Source organism: Nyctereutes procyonoides, unplaced genomic scaffold, assembly GCF_905146905.1.
Source record: "Nyctereutes procyonoides isolate TBG_1078 unplaced genomic scaffold, NYPRO_anot_genome, whole genome shotgun sequence".
NCBI lineage: Eukaryota > Metazoa > Chordata > Mammalia > Carnivora > Canidae > Nyctereutes > Nyctereutes procyonoides.
Window position 1 is genome coordinate 12,561,274 of NW_026575046.1, and position 16,358 is coordinate 12,577,631.

General features: G+C 49.1%; 1 protein-coding gene across 4 annotated transcripts in view; it reads left to right on the forward strand.

Moving 5' to 3' along the window:
* The first annotated feature begins 9,402 nt into the window (after positions 1 to 9,402).
* Positions 9,403 to 16,358, forward strand: part of PDZD2 (PDZ domain containing 2) — a 358,960-nt gene continuing 352,004 nt past the window's right edge. For all 4 annotated transcript variants that reach the window (XM_055325628.1, XM_055325629.1, XM_055325630.1 and 1 more), the window contains exon 1: positions 9,403 to 9,478. The gene's annotated coding sequence lies outside the window, so the exon portion shown is untranslated. The remainder of the gene's footprint in view (positions 9,479 to 16,358) is intronic.

Consider the following 16,358-nt stretch of genomic DNA (forward strand, 5'->3'; position numbering starts at 1 on the left):
ATGGGGATAATGGCACCTAAGCTCATATCAGCCAAGCATGCAGACTGTCTGAGAGGTAGCTGAGAGATCTAGAGAAGCACACAGCACCTCTTGATGTGATTTCATTATATTTATTTAGGCAATGGAATTCTATGAGTCAGGGTCCTATCAGAATACAGCACACTCATACAGGAATAACTGGGGAGATTTTAATTGACAAAGGTGTGGACAAGTTAAGGAAAACAAAAAGGATAATGAAGCATGCCAAGGCTAGCAACTTCAGGGAGCTGTAATTACTGCAGGCCGGAAGGAGTCCCCACAGAGTAAGGGCCCCGGTAAGAATGATGGATCAGAGCTGTCCCTGATAAGAGCTGGGAACTCAGGTAGAGGAGCAGAGTCACTGTTAACCCACGGCCCCAATGAGGAGCCAGAGAGATCAATGCCTTCTTGTTATCCTGCCACTGATCTCCCATTGGTGGTGCCCTAACCAGAAGGCAAGAAACAAGGAGGAACACAATAGGAGGCCAGCTTCCTGAGGCACAGAACAGAATAAATGGTGGGAAGTAGATCTGGAGGGCAAGCAGGGACTATCTAGCCTAGGAAGCACATGTTAGTATGACTTTCGGCTTCCACCATTAGATACATTGGTTTTTTGAGGCCTCACACTATGCAAAGTCAAATATGCTTGTTATAAGCAGCCAAACAGAAGAAATCAATTGAAGAACAATTCATGCTACATGTCACAGGAATAAAATGCTTTTTAGCTACCCCCTTTTTTTTTGTTAGATCAAGAAGTCCAGGAGCAATTCAGAGTACAAGCATAATAATACTACATTGCCAGTACAGGGCAATTAACTAAATGGTCTGTGTATATTACCTCCCAGTGTCATGAGCACCTTATTATGCTTTTGCTATTCATCCATCTATTCAACAAATATTTTCTGAGTACTTATCTTGTGCCAGGCACTATGTCAAGAACTAAATATTACATTTCTGAACCAGATAGACAAAGATTTTCTATCATAATACCCGCAGTCTATATTTTCAAAAAAAAAAGCACACATTAAAAAAAGTAATTTCACAAAGATTGAAGAGCAATCGAGACAAATGCTGTAAAAGAAAAAGACATAGTACCATGAAACAGGGCACCTAACCTGGGAGAAAGAAAAGGCTTCCTGGAGGAAATTGAGATCTAAAGAGAGTCCTGAAGAATAAGTAAGAATTGGATGAGGGGCAAATTGAGGAATAAAAAGAGCTTCCAGGGCAGAGGAAACAAAAATTTCCAGATTCTGTAGAACAAAAGAGCATGGTGCACGGATCTGAAAAGCAGATAGCACTGCTGGGTGGGGCCAGCAAGAGGCAGAGTGTTACAAGGTGAGAATGACACGTAGATAGGGGCCGATCACATGGGGCCAAGCAAACCAGGCTAGAGACACTGCATTTTATCCCAAGCATGATGTTCATGCCCTGAAGAATTATGCATGGTGATATGAAGGAAGGAGGAGGAAGGTGGGTGTTGATTTGGGGAAGATCTATTAATCTGGAGATGGGAAGTTAAAGGAGCTCCTACCTCATATCTCTTATTTTATCTGAGAATTAGAAAGCTAGGTCATCATCGGATAAAAAGACAAGGATAAGACAGGAGGAGTCAGCAATTTGAACATGGTGAAGAAAGTTTGAAATACTTATTGCATAAATGGGAGAGTGGGTTGACGAGGGAAATGGTAGCTGGACACTGTTTAGAACTGGTTGTGATAGGCAACCAGGAATTCGCCATCTACCCAGGCATGGTTTTGGTTTTGTTTTGTTTTGTTTCTTCCCATCAGTGCTTCAACGTCAGGCATTGGTGCAGGGAAGGGCCGATTTCATCCTGGAATGGAGTTTTCAGGTAGGTGCAATCGAGGCACAAGATTAGATAAAAGTGGAGATGGAGATGGAGATGGAGATGGAGATGATAGGCCATAGACCCAAAGCATGGGGGTCCTCACACCATTCCCGACTCTGAATTGTAAGGTAATGCTTGTAACCAAATAAACACTCTGCTTGAGAGAGCTGCAGGGGAAACTGTCTTCACTGGAGGGTGAGAGTCTGGAGGAAGGAGTGTTTAGGGAAGAGAGTGAGGAAATGGGGATACTTGTTGGGATGACAGGTGGGAGTGCGAGTTGGAGGAAACTGCACTGGAGCAGAGGTGGGATATCATGGATCTGAGAGCGTGGCAAGAGGCGGATCACCAAAAAAGGCTCATAGTAGGGATGGATGAATGCAAAGGTGAAAAAGGCACATTTACATGTCTAATGGGTCTTAGAGGCTGCTGAGCATTCAAGTTTACTATAATTCGACTGAGGGATTAAAAACTAGGAAGTGGACATGGTGGTGCCAGGCCTGCCTCCCCTGATGGTCTGTGAAGTGTTGACAGTTGTGCTTGGCAGCATGTGTGTGGTCATCCACGAGACGGGAGGCAGGGCAGCGAGTGTAGCATTGCATCACTGGACAGAGTGTGTGGGCCCAGCTGGCGTCAGGTCACCCCCACGGACATTAGCAAGACCTAGACTGCTCTTCAACAGTGGTGCTGTTGAACACTATTGCTGCACTTCCCCCTGCTGAATCAGCGTCCAACCCACTCAAGTGTTTTCTGCTTTCTGTGTGTTTGTCAGAGAACCAGGGCCAGGGCTAGGGCAAGGCAAGAGAGGTGCTTGGGGCCCAAAATTAAGGCGGTCCTCACTGTTGGGATTAGGCGCAGCCCAGAGAATGAGTGAGCACTTACGTATATTTTGTATCCTAGGCACCTCTCTTATCTTACCCGGGTTGGGATCAGCAGAAAATTCTAATGTGAAATGGTATCTATGGGGCCATTCCCTTTCATTTCAGAAAGAGATTTACAATGAGCAATTCTAGAAAAAAAAAAGAGTTCAGTTTTGGAGTAGATGGAGTCCTTGTTAGGAAAATATATGCATGCCAAAGAAGCAAATTTTGGAAAATTCTGCTCTATGACACTTTCTGTATTACTGCATTTTCTGTGAACTTTTTTGATCTCTAAAAACACTTTCTTACAAATTCATGCTGGAGATACAATATTGATAAGCCCCATGACATTCTGACTGATGGTACATGTCTCAAAAGACTTTAATAAGAAAAACATCTTTCTTTAAGGAGCATTTGTAATTTATCATAAGGAATTAATTTATTGGTCTGCTGCCTTCTTTGGAGAATATTTCCTCTACTCTGGTACGAGGCAGAGATATGTGTGCACCCTTCAATGACAAGGGAACACGGACGCCCTCAGTCCTTGAAGTCAGGCTCTCTATCCTCAGTGTCCTGAGATACGTCATCTTGATTGTGAAAACCAGGCCTTAAATAGGCATAATTAGCATTTCTAAAATGATGGGCAGATTTCCAAAGTGGGGCAAGTTGGTTCCTAAGGAATCTCCTTTGGGCTCCAGAATTCTGAGCTCTCATCGTGTGTTGTTTTGTTTCTTCTCTCTTTCCAGGTGGTCTGATTGTCTAAGTTACAAAAACAAATTATTTAAAAGCAATTTAGGTTATTTGCTTTGTTGATAAGTGCACAGTAAAGCAGAAAAGATGATTCGCTGCTCCCTGGATTCATGAAAAAATATTTAACAAATAGAGAAAATGAGCATTTAAATATTTGTTAATAGTTTTCTATTAACCAGAAATGAGAAGGACCCTGTGACTTAAATAAAGGCCAACCATTTCAGGGCCACGGGCATGATCCCTGGGGCTCTTTTCAAGAGCAGACTTAGAGGAACCCACCCCTTGGGCAATTAGCTAGAAGGAGGTCGCTATTAGCATATGCTAAAACCAACAAAATTAAGCTGTTCTTACATATTTTCCAATGGGCAATGGCTGGCTTTTTCAAGTCCACTGTATCCTTTCTTCAAAGGTTCTGCTTCCTGTGGATTTCATCGACCAGTACATCACTCCTGAACACCGCAGAGATCCAAAATGCATTTCTTATGTTTGGCCCACTAATTCATACATCATGCAAATAAGTTGTTAATGATGATTTATCGACTGCCTTATCTACTGCCCTTGGTGATTCTTGCTGTACACTGAGATGAAATGTAAATCATCTTAGTCATGTATTTTCTGTGACAACCTGAAATTGCCATTCAAAGAGCTGTTACTCTCACCTTCTCTCATTTGAGGAGACCTTTACCTTTTTTTCAAGTATTTTTGCATCTATGATTTTGCTGGGGACTCGAGATTCTAATGAGATCTGTAGAGGCTGGTATTGTTATCCTCATTTGAGAGAAGCTTGCCTGAGGTAACCCCACACTTCACTGAGTTACCGGGATTGGCCGCAGAACACAGCCCTGGTCTGTGGCTTTTGTAGGCTGGGTATCACTATTACCCGGCTTTTATTTCCGTGTCCATTTTAGCTGTCCCAGAAGAGACGGGTGCTGAGGTTGGTAAAAGAGATAATAAGGAGGGGACATAAAATTAGGAAAAGGGAACAACAGCAATAAGAACAACAACCACAAAGCAGAAGAGAGAGACTAGTAATATGTTTATTTTTATAATTGCTTTTTTGGAGATTATTAAATGAAGATATCTGGAAGTGGAAGTATCTGATGAAGGTGTAAAAATAGCATATGATTGACTTAGAATGATGCCTTTTCATAAGTAAGTAGAGCAGAACTGAACAAGGAGAATAATCAGCAGGGAAGATAGGAGTTTGGAATGAGAATCTGTTGTGCACAAAATGAGGAGCTAGGAAATATCTTACCTAAATAGTCTACCAATTTAGATGCACGATGATTTGACTGAATTGGAAGAGCCAATGGGGGAGGACACAAGCTTCCCAACTTCTGGAAGGAAAATGTTTACAACCGAACCAATAGGATTAAAGCCCCAAGCCCCAAGAAGATCCCTATGTCCTGTCTCTTGTGTAAATTAAAAATAAAGATACTGGCCAACTAGCAAGCAAAATCCATGCGTATGTAGAACGAAAATAGCTTCTCTTTCGATATGCTGATTGCACAGTACTGGTTATGTTAATCAAAGCTGAACCTCTCTCTCTCTCCCGTAGCCTGGTTTTACCGGTGCCCTGAGTACACAGGGTAATTCAGCACTGGACAGAATTATTGAATCATCTATATAAATTGTAAAAATAATAAGCAATATCTGGTCTGTACTTGCTAGTATATAATTCATTTCTTCCTGCCAAAAATTTTATTAAAAAAAACTACCCTGGCAACCATGCTTACATAGTATAAATGGAAGTCTGAGTCAAAGATAAAATAATGGATGATTTAGCCATCTAAATAAATAGAAGGAGAGATAGTATATTCAGTAGGGGGCAGCCCCCTAGGAGAAAGCCATAAATTCTGCATGTGCCATAATACTGTGCCACACTGTAAACCACAAAACACATTTGCATAAGTTCCAATGTCATGCTCCTGGACACAGTGAAACTCGTCTTTTTCAGTATACACAGGATGAAAAGTACTGAAATCTTTCCCCTAGACAAGTATTTCAAAACAGCGTACATTAACTGCAGGTCCATTTTGTGTATTGGCTAATACAACATGTGTCTGAGGATGGAATAAATATCACAAAATTTTCATCAAGGTTTAAACTAAATTCTATCGGCACTGTGACCACGCACTAGAGTATGATTTAACTTGGGCCCCCTCCCATTTTTAAAGTCACTCTATTTCAGTATTTCTTCAGATCTGTTTTGTGGGCCACCCAAGTCACAATCATAGGGTGCTGGTTAGAAAAGCAGCATCCAGAGCTGCCCTACAGACTCAGCATCTGATGATCTCAGGGGCTGACACCAGGGTATCTGAATTTTCAAATCTCCTGGTGAACTTCAAGCACATTCCAAATTAGGATCCAGTGAATTAATGTTTTAGTGTCATTGTTCCTCACTAGTTCTTTCTAAACCCTTCCTTGGTCAGGGGATGGCTCATTCCCATGTGAGTTCCTGAATGGAAGAGTTAGTGGCCAGGCATTTCCAGAGGAAAAAAAAAAAAGGAGGCTAACTAGCTGGGTAAACGGGAAGCTAGAATTTGTTTTGGAGATCAAATGAACCCACAGAGGCTTGGAGGAGGAAGGGAATTGAGCCAGTTGTTGCCAAAGGCTCCCTCTCCTCCCAACACACTTAGAAGAGCACCTGAAAAGATGGGAAACAACCTTCACGATTTCCCTGGAGTTGGTGATGAAACTTCCAATTCAGTTACAGTTGCCTGGTGGGGTAGTTTCTTCTTCATAGAGGGAGGAAGCTCAGAGGTAAACCAAATGCCACTGCAGCCCGTGGGAATCTCCGGGGCCTCCCCTCAAGTAGGCTGCATTCTTTTACCTATCATTGGTAGATTATGGCCCAGAACAATACATTTTTTTCTCAGTTCATTATTTTGATCTTCTCTTGTCCCTACCTACAAGCCTTAGATTTTCTAAATCCAACCTCCTCGCCAAATCATATATATTATGAGCAATAAATTAAAATGGCCACTTGGATAGAAGTACTAATCTGTGACTAAATATTTAACAAGGGGGCAGGAAAAATTTACATTTTGATCTTCAAACACTGGAAAACGAGTGCCCTCAGTTGTGAGCTTTCCAAATTGGCAAGACTGCAAGGGCAAAAGAAAATTTCCATGCATTTGATTGACCCCTTGAGAGGTGAGCTATTAATAGCAGCAAGAACTTGCCAAAAACTATCTGGAAAATATCGGATGAAAAGTGATTGAAACTAGAAGTATCTTAAGCTGGTCAGCAGAGCCATGTCTGAAGGAGAAAGATGAGAACATATTACACATGCATAAGTATCTTTTGTATATAATATTTATGCCTGCATATAGAACACATATCACATCTGTATCTGTATATTTAATGATTCATTTGAATCCAGCAAATATTTATTGAGTAGCTACTAGGGGTTGTGCGCTATGCCATGCTAGGTTTGGGGAACACAAATAATAAGATCTAGGTTCTCTTTGCTCCAGGATCTCCCAAACTGGAAGCGTGTGGTGAGGGAACATTATGATTCCTGTGACTTACTACAACCCGACAAGGGTTATATTAGCAACTTACAGAAAGATTAATCGAGGAGAAGAAACCTGGTGCTGGTGCCAGTGATTAGAGAAGCCTTCCCAGAAGAGGTGATGTTTGGGATTTCAGCAGACACAGGAGTGTGAGGACTGTGTCATTCTGGCAGAGGAACAATTTGCAGGTTAGGAGTACCCGGCTGGAATGAGGGAGTTGGGGGTGGATTGGGTAAGGAGTAGCAGTGCTCCCAGTCTGAGTGATAGGTTCCTTTATATATTCATTTATTCAGCGCGCTTTCGACGGATGCTGATGGAGGTTGGTGCTGGGTACAGAGGCTGCGGAGACAGGCTTCGCCTTTTCATGGTTGATGTGATGATAGGAAGAGAGTGATGGACTGTTGTGAAACAAACAGAAACCCCAGCCCTGTGTGATTCTAGAAGGATTTTCTGTGGTGTCCCAATGATACCTTTCTGGGTAACGGTTGCCATTTCATTGAGCACCTTGGAAGTGCTGTGCTGAGTAGCTGTGCCACTTCCAATGCTCACAATCCTGAGTGGTAGGTATTTCCTCTGTTTACAGATAGGAAGAGAGAAGCTCTGGGTGCCTGAGATTGCACAGCTTAACCTATAGGAAGCTCGGATTTGTGCAGACATTGATCTCAGGGGCCTGGTAATTATAAAAGCTGAAGAACAGCTATTCAAGTACTTCCCCACCCCAACCCCTGCCGAAAATACCATCTCGAAATGCCTTGGGACTCTGCCGGCCTCTGATGCTGTGGGACAGCTCTGCACGATCTGTGCAGGTGATTTATGTCTGTCTGTCTGGTCTTCCCAGAGACCAGAGCTTATTGCCTTGCTGGGCAAAGCTGCAGGGGATCCCTGCCCCACCCCATCCCCATCCCATCCCCATCCCCCCCAAAGCAAAGATTTCCAATTACTCCGCTGCAGAAAATGTCAAAAGCATTATTCAACTATTCATTATCCCAGGTTTTGTAATTTTTCATATGTTTTTAACTCTTATCTGCTAGCCCTTGAAAAAGACCAGCTTTTTCCTCTTAAGAGAGCTTAATTTGCAGAGAGGCGCAGTCTCCCTATTATGTTCTTATCATCCTCTCCCCGTGGTAGGCAGAATGACAAGGATGACAAAAAAAAAAAAAAAAAAAAAAGAACCAAAAATATTTGAAGGGCTTCCTGAAAATCCATGGGAATGAAGGATCCAAAAAAGCCGGAGGCTTCTGTTCCTCGACTGACCTGGAATAAGGCCAAGGGCGATGGGCAGCGGGTCTCGGGGCCCCCTGGGGGGGAAGGGGGGCTCTTGGCTGCCCGTCCCGGGCCCTGAAGCAGCACCCAGGGCCGCAGGACGTTGCCTTTGGTGTCTCTCAGGAGCTTAACTAGGGGATCAAGCAGCATGGGGGGGGGCCGTGGGGTTACCCGGAAATTCTCGTATTGCCGTACCCGTGTGCAATCAGCCTGGGCCTCGGGAGGCGGAGGCCGAAGCCTGCGGGGCGTGGGTGCTCGGACCCCCGCCCCCGCCCCCGCCCCCGCCCCCGGCCGGGTCCGTCCCGGTGCGGGACGCGCAAGGCTCGCTCGCGGCTCTGCAGCGGCCACTAGGCGCCCGGCTCCCCGTTCCCACCTAGAGGGCGCCCCGCGCCCGCCCCCAGCATCCCCCCAGCATTCCCTAGCTTCCCCCCAGCATCCCCCAGCTTCCCCCAGCATCCCCCCAGCATCCCCCCAGCATCCCCCCAGCATCCCCCAGCATCCCCCCAGCTTCCCCCAGCATCCCCCCAGCATCCCCCAGCATCCCCCCAGCATCCCCCCAGCATCCCCCAGCATCCCCCCAGCATCCCCCCAGCATCCCCCAGCATCCCCCCAGCTTCCCCCAGCATCCCCCCAGCATCCCCCCAGCATCCCCCAGCATCCCCCCAGCATCTCCCCAGCATCCCCCCAGCATCCCCCCAGGCTCCCGGAGACGGCGGCCCGGCCCGGGGCTCCCCCAGGGGCGCCAGGCTCGGGGGAATCCCCGCCCACCGGCCGCCCGTGCGGGGGGGGGGATCCCCGCCCCCCGGGCCTGTCACTCGGCGCGGGGAGTTCCCGCCCCTCGCGGCCCCCGGAGGGAGGGGGAGGGGGAGGGGGAGGGGGAGGAGGGAGGGGAGGGGAGGGGAGGGGGAGGGCGGAGGGAATCCCCGCCCATCCCCGGGCTCCGCGGCTCCCCGTTGCCGCCGCGCAGCTGGGCGAGCCGGCCGAGGAGCGGGCTGCGGCCGCGGGGACCCGCCGAGCCCGGGGCGCCCGGGACTGCGCCTCCCGCGGCGGCGGGGAAGCGGCGGCGGCTCGGGGCGGCGGCGGCGGCGGCGGCGGCGGCGGGAGCGGGAGCGGCGGGAGCGGGAGCGGCGGGAGCGGCGGGAGCGGCGGCGGCGCGGGGACCCGCCGGGCGGCGCCGGGGGCCGGACGCGCGAGGAGCAGCGGGAGCTCGGCGGAGCCGCGCGCAGGTGAAGCGACCGTCCCGCCGCGACCCGGGGCGCGGGGCTGGGGGGCGGGGGGGGCGACCCGCACCCCCGGGGACCGAGCGAGCCCGGGAAAGTTTGGCGACGATTCCCGGGGCGAGGCGGCGGGCCGGGCGGCGACCCCGGGTGGGGCGGCTCCAAGTCCCCGGCCGCCCCCCCCCCCCCCCCGGCACGGGGCCAGCGGCGCCCACCTGAGCCGTCGCCGGCCCCCCCGCGGCCCCAGGGACCCGGGGCGCCGCTCAGCGCCCCCATCAGCCGCCGGCTCCCTGCCCGGGGGACACGCGGGGAAGGAGAACGGAGCAGGCGCGCGGAAGGCAAGGACGTCCGTGGGGCAGGGTCGGCATCTCCCGGGGAGACGGGAGCGTCCTCGGGAGGGAACCCCGCGTCCCCCCGGAGTCGAGCGCCTCCCCGCAGCTGGCCCGGCTCCTTGCGGTCGCCCTCCTCCTCCCCCTCCCCCCCCAGGTGCGCGGTGGGTGCTGCAGGGCTTGGGGCTGCTGGGCTTGAGTCCGGGGAGGGTCCAGGGTCCCCGGCCGGAGTTTGCCAGAAGCCTGTCCCCGAGGCCTGCTCCGCGCAGAGACCTTGATAAGAGACGCTGGAGTGTGCGGGGGACAGTGGCGGGCTCGAGGGCATTCCCGGGCTGCAGCCCTGACCCGGCCTGGAGGTGGAGGCCGGTGGGGGGCGGGTGGGGGGTGCATCTGTGCCCTGCAGCTGGCCCAGCAGGGTTGGGGTGCTTTGGCTGGCGTGTTCCCTTGACAAAGCACCATGAAGCTGCCCGAGGTGGTCCCTGAGGGGCTGCAGAAAGTGATCCGTGGACCTGCTTCTGGAGAGAGCTGCCCTGGGCCCTCAGCGCTGCGGGCCCCTCGCGGGCCAGCCTGCTCCGGACTCGGGCCCGCCCCCCCTTCCACGGGCCGGCTCCTCCCCACCGTGGCTTCGGGGTGCGGGTCAAGTAGGTCTAGGCCGCAGGTGTGGCGTGGGAGGGTTGCTTGCGGGGGCGCGTAGAATGCCTCAGAACACACCCCTGACAGTAGGTGGTGGTTCTAGCTTCATCAGTTCCTTCTTCCATTAGACACGGGCTAAGGACTGCTGCTCCACTAATAACCACATAGTGGTGTGAGAGCGTGCAGGGGGGTGGGCAGACGGAGCGGAGGGGTGCAGGAGTGTGCTGGGAGGGGAGGAATCAGAACCATGCAAAGTATATAAATGCACCTTCCCTTGCCATAGTTCATGTGCTCAGGGAGAAATATTGAATTATGCTTTAAATCTTCGTCATTAGGATTGATTTTGCATGCACTTAAGTAAGGCAGTTTACTATTTAAGGGAACTTAAGATAATCTCTCTATTCATTTCGACCATTTTATTTTTGGACTACCTGTGGTTTGCTGTGCGTAGGCCCTCAGAGGTTCCTGGGGATGCACGCGGAGGCTCCCTCCTTGCTGTCAGAGTTTCAGTGTGTCAGAAGTGAGATAAGTGTATTGACAGCTCCGACCCAAACCAGTGCGCGTGTGGCATGGAACAGGTGCCCTGTGTTTGGGTGAAGGGATGATCTAAAGGATAAAGTACCTGAAGAGTGGTCCACATCGAGCACTTTAGAAGTACAGAGGAGAAAGAGTCACTTTTGACTGAGGAGCTCTGAAGGGCTCTGTGGGGGACCTAGGTAGGTGGAGAAGGAATGGGCTGAGGGGTTGATCCTGAGTGTGGATGTGGCCTGGGGGTATGCCGGGAGAAGAGGCTGGCCTGAGGTCTTAAGGAATTTAGGTCTGCAGCTGATAGGGAAATATTTGGGATTTTTAAGCAAAGGATTGTCGCTTTGTGCTTTAGGGAGAGGAGTCTGATCTGTGGGAGAGATGGGAGGTGACTTGTCCAGTGAGAAGGTTAGAGTAATAAGTCGGGCACAGGAGGTAACGGAGGCCTGGCAGCAGCTATGGAAAGAAAAGTTCATTAGGCATGACCTTGAAGCATGGGCGCTACTTGCATTTGGAGTGAAGAAGCAGCAAAGATCACCTGAAGGTTAGGAGTGTGAATGCACAGGTGACTGAAATGGAGACTCAGGCTTTTAACATTGAGCAAACCAGCAACCTGGAGACATCCTTCCAGATCTCTCCTCTCTCTTCCCACACTACTCAGGGTCCCAAGCCTAGCAGTCACCTGTCCTTGTGAAACCTGTCAGTGTGTCCCAGGACGCAGAATAAATTCCAAATCCTATGTGCTTCTTCAGGCTTCTTTCCTGCTCTCTGTCAAACTCTCTGCCTCTACGAGGCTGATTTGCTGGGGGGTGGTAGTGGGAGGAGTGAGGTCGTAGAATATCCTTTCTTCCCTGCTCTTCCTGATGAACCACTTCTTACTCTTCAAGATCCAGCTCGAGGGCCGCCTCCTCTGTGATCCTCTGTCTCTCTCTCTCCCAAGTTGAGCAGTCCTACCTTTGGACTTTGCTCTAAGGAGCCGGTTGGCACACTCATCACGCTGCCCTGGGCCTGTTTCTTTAGGACCATATCTTATTATGTGCAGATAAAGCCTCCACCAGCCACCCGCAGCTTCCTCAGGGAGAGAGGCATAGGCAACACTCCAGGACTCCCTCTCCTCACCACCAGCTAATTGACTTGGTGTTACCCTCACCCTCACTTGGAAGCTCCAGGCCTGTAGGCTGGACAAGATAACACAGAGCTGCAGATACTCCTTTGGCCTAGATCACGTGGGCCTATGTAACTTAGACTACGGTGTGTGTGTGTGTAGGGGGTAGAGATGCCTCTGTTGGAATGTGGCCTCAGGGCCTTCTTACTGCCCCAAACACAAGAGAAAGCATCCCAAGGAAGATGAACCCACAAAAGGTCAGGCCCAAACTCAAAGAGAGGCTGAATCTCCAACAGGACAGACTTGGAGACTTGTCAGTTTTTAACCTCTGTCTTGTGCCTTCAAAAGGGTCTCCATAATGCCGTGTAGGATGCAGTAGGCAAGCCCCTGAGGGAGGTAGGCAGACAGGTAGAGGCAGGAGTGTCTGGGAAGGGCCAGCCTCGACAAAGGCTGAGAACAGTGTCTGGAAAGGATGGTTCAAGGGACGAAGGAGAGAGGGATTGCCAAGACAATTGAAGTTGGAGGATAGACACTGGATCTAGAACTGTGCCAGTTAAAAATAATCTGGGGAGTATTTTGAGGAGGTGGTAGTGTTGTAGGAAGGCTTATTCAGGAATGTCCCCCAAATCCCCTGCCCAGGCATGTTTGGTAAACACATGAGCAGTGGGAGAGAACGAAGACAAGATTAGGGATGTTTGGGAGGGAGGAAGCCAGAGGTGAACAGAAGAAGCAGGTGCAGGGAAAGAAAAAAGCTGGCATCTCCCCTCCAGGGAAGGTAGGAGGGAAGCAGGGGTTGGGAGAGGCACCGGAGAGGGAGCCTGCAGTGAAGCGGAGGGAGTGATGTCTTGGTCAAACAGGAGAGGTGTCCGCTGCTGGGGCCTGGGGCAAGTGGAAGTGCTGCTGGCAGCCGGGCCAGTGAACCTGGTGCCTGGCACCAGCCGAGGCAGCGCCGAGAGGGAAAGGAAGATTTCTGGGATTGGGGTCAGGGGCTTTGGCTGGAGTCCTAGCAGTGCAGAAAACTTCTCACTGGCCAGATCATTAGAAATATTGAAGCCCCGGTTTCCTCTTGTGCAGGATTGGTAAATAGCTGCTTCCCAGGGTTGTTCTGGGGGGGGGGGGGATGAGAAAAGATACTGAGGTATGTATGCAGGTTCCTCAAAGACAGCGTCTGCTGCAGGGTAGTAAGTGGGTCCTTCTGATAGTGTGTTGAGAAATGAATGAGCCTATTGTCAAAGTCCGTGACAGCCCCGCGAGTGTACAAGGCAGGACTTTTTAGTGGCCCCCGTCGAAGCTTGCTTTCAGCTTTGGATGAAAAGCTCTGGACTCCTGGGAGGAGCCTCTTGCCTCCCTGCTCCCACTTTCCCACTTTAAGGAATCTTTCAGGATGTCTGCCTTTTTATCTGTTGGCTTGTTTGGTGGACACATGCGTAGTTTACATCACTCTTTGCCCCGGCTCCAAGCAGGGAGATCCTGCAGTCTCTCCCCTCCTCTGTGCTTTGGAAAGGGGGATGCATTCAGACTTGCTAATTCCCACATTGGAGGAACCAAAGGCTCAGAAAAGTGGAGAATTTGCCTCATTCTAGCACGACAGGAACTAGAATCACATCTACAGTTGGCCAGGTGTGCAGAACTGTTGCCGTCAGTGACAAAAGGGCCAGATGCCGGTAGGTGAAGAGGAATTGAAAATCTGTGTACCCCCTCGGTTTGTTTGTTTGTTTGTTTATTTTCCCCCTTGGTTTTCTTAATGAATCGATGATTATGCTTAGAAAGATTAAACAAATATTCTCCCCTGTTAGTGAAGAGCAGAGGAAAAGGAGCACTTAATTTGGTTTACTGCACCCTCAATAGATGTGTGCCAAATTAAATGATATTGGGCGAAAATGTGTACAGTGTTTCTTTAAGGGAATCAAAGTATAAAAAATATTTTCTCAAATTGTTAGTTGGTTCATTGATTGATTTTACGTGGATGGTCCATATATCGATTACGTTGTTCTTGGGGCCTAAGCATAGGTCGCATACACACTGATAGATCCTTGTATGGCATTTAAAATTTTTAAATTCCTTGTCTTATTATACTATCCATATGCTAGAAATGGGAAAAAAGATGGAATTGAGAAAGAATTCCTTTGCAGTTCTGGGCAGAGGCCAGACTGGATGGCAGGTAGGTCATCGGACTTAGGCTCAAATTGCCTGTGACCTAAAGAGTTCTGTGTTCTATTTTCAAATGTGTTCAAGAAAACACTGGGAGCATTTACGGTTTGAAAAGTCAATCATTGAAGAGGCCCTTTGTGGTCCGATAAGGCAGCCGGGCCTAGAGATGGTTTGTTAGGGCACTAAGTGTGCGGAGAAGAACCATTTGTCTTTGAGGCCTCTCCAGCTCCGGGAAGAGGTGTGCCCCGGCTGTGGCCTCTCTCCGATGCCAGTGGAGTCCTCTCCACCCCACATTTTCTTTCTTTCTTTTTTCTTTTTTTTTTTTTTAATTTTATCTATTTATTCATGACACACACACACACAGAGAGAGAGAGAGAGAGAGAGACAGAGAGAGAGGCAAAGACAGGCAGAGGGAGAAGCAGGCTCCATGCAGGGAGCCCGACATGGGACTCGATCCCAGGTCTCCAGGATCACGACCTGGACTGAAGGCGGCGCTAAACCACTGAGCCACCTGGGCTGTCCCACCCCCCATTTTCAATGGGGCCGGGAAACAATCCAGTTCTCAGAGCGCCTGGCTCCTTGATGTGCGTGTTACCTATGTAAACACGTTAAATGAACAGTGACTACGCTATTAACTTGCAGAAAATCAGAAACTTTAAGAATTAGCTCTCTTTCTGAAGCAGTCCAATGAAAGCAGATAGCATTGAACATCTGGCTGATTAAGTTATTCTTCGATTATTTGTTTTTAGGGTTTAAAGTGTTTCTGTGGCTCATAAAGCACTCTAGGACACATGAAGAGGTTTTGGAGAAGCAAGGCTTGGGGAACTGAATTTTTATAGCAAAGAAAACTAGTTTTGCACACGCTGTTGTCACCAGCTTTCAGCGAGATAATAGCAAGGGAGTGGAGAAGCAGCCTGAAATGTGTAGCTATTCACACAAGGATAAAAAAAAAAAAAAATCACAAACTTCTAAGGATTTGCAAGTTCTTGAGAGAGTACTACCCAATTCTTTGCCTCCAGGTTGAAGTAAATTTAGTTTATTTTAGCGAAAATCTACGGGGTTTTAACAGCTTCATGAGGTGAGGCTTCTATGGTATATGTGGCCCTTAACAAAAAGATTCCCAGGCTGTGTCCTTTGAAGTTTTTAGCAACAGTGGAGTTGGATTTGAGTGGAACCACTTGTGGTCTCCTTTTTATCAACATCTGGGCAGTTCTAGTACTTGGCTTTGCATGCACTAGAGTTGAAATCTGCTACTGCCACCAAATCATCCATGTACACTCTGTCGTCCTGGCCTCTGGAGAGTGGTCACCTGCTTTGCTAAAAATAAAGACACGCTGATACAGTGCAGAATAGGACCCTTACCATGAGCAAGGGCCCTGTGTAGTGCTAGGGAGTCCAAGGTCAACCCCCTGGCTCTAACCTGCCTGCTGAGGGAGTAGAAGTTGTGCCAGGTAAAGAGTAGGAGAGGGGGTATCTTTGCATCATGGTGTAGTCAGTAGACAGTGGAGGGTGGGGGGGACTAGGCTGCCTTATAAGGAGGCCACTGGGCATCTAGAGGAAGGGGGTGAAGGGAAGCAGAGGCCTGGGAGCTTTGCTTTCCTGGGGCCTTATCTGGCTACAGTTGCTCCGAACAAGATCTTGGGATACCTAGAGGGAAGACAGAAGGAACACTGGCTTTTTTGTCCCTTTCCCAAGGCCAGAATTTTATAGATGTCTGTCTAACATGAACCTGCCTGTCCCATGTACATGCCCTGGGATGGTACTGTAATTCTCATATTCCCCAAGACTGTTTTCCAAGAGTAGAGAGGCAAGGGTGTTTCAGGTTAACTGTAGTATCTCGGGTTGGTGCCTACAAGTTTGAACACCCCGTAGTAATGCTCCTCACCCCTGACACTACTTATATTTGCATGCAGGTGATCAAATATAATCACTAATTCTCTTTGAGTGTTTGAATGTTTTTTTTTAATCTACCTGTGAAGATGAGAACGTTTATTAAACGCAAAGTTTAATAAAGCAAGAGGTCAATAAACGATTTCCATTTTTGTGTGTTGGCCAATGGACACTTATAAAATGTCAGGTTTCAGCTATGTTTCAGTTGGATTATCCCTCACCCACCGTTTGGCACAGTGTATTTTATAGAGATTTG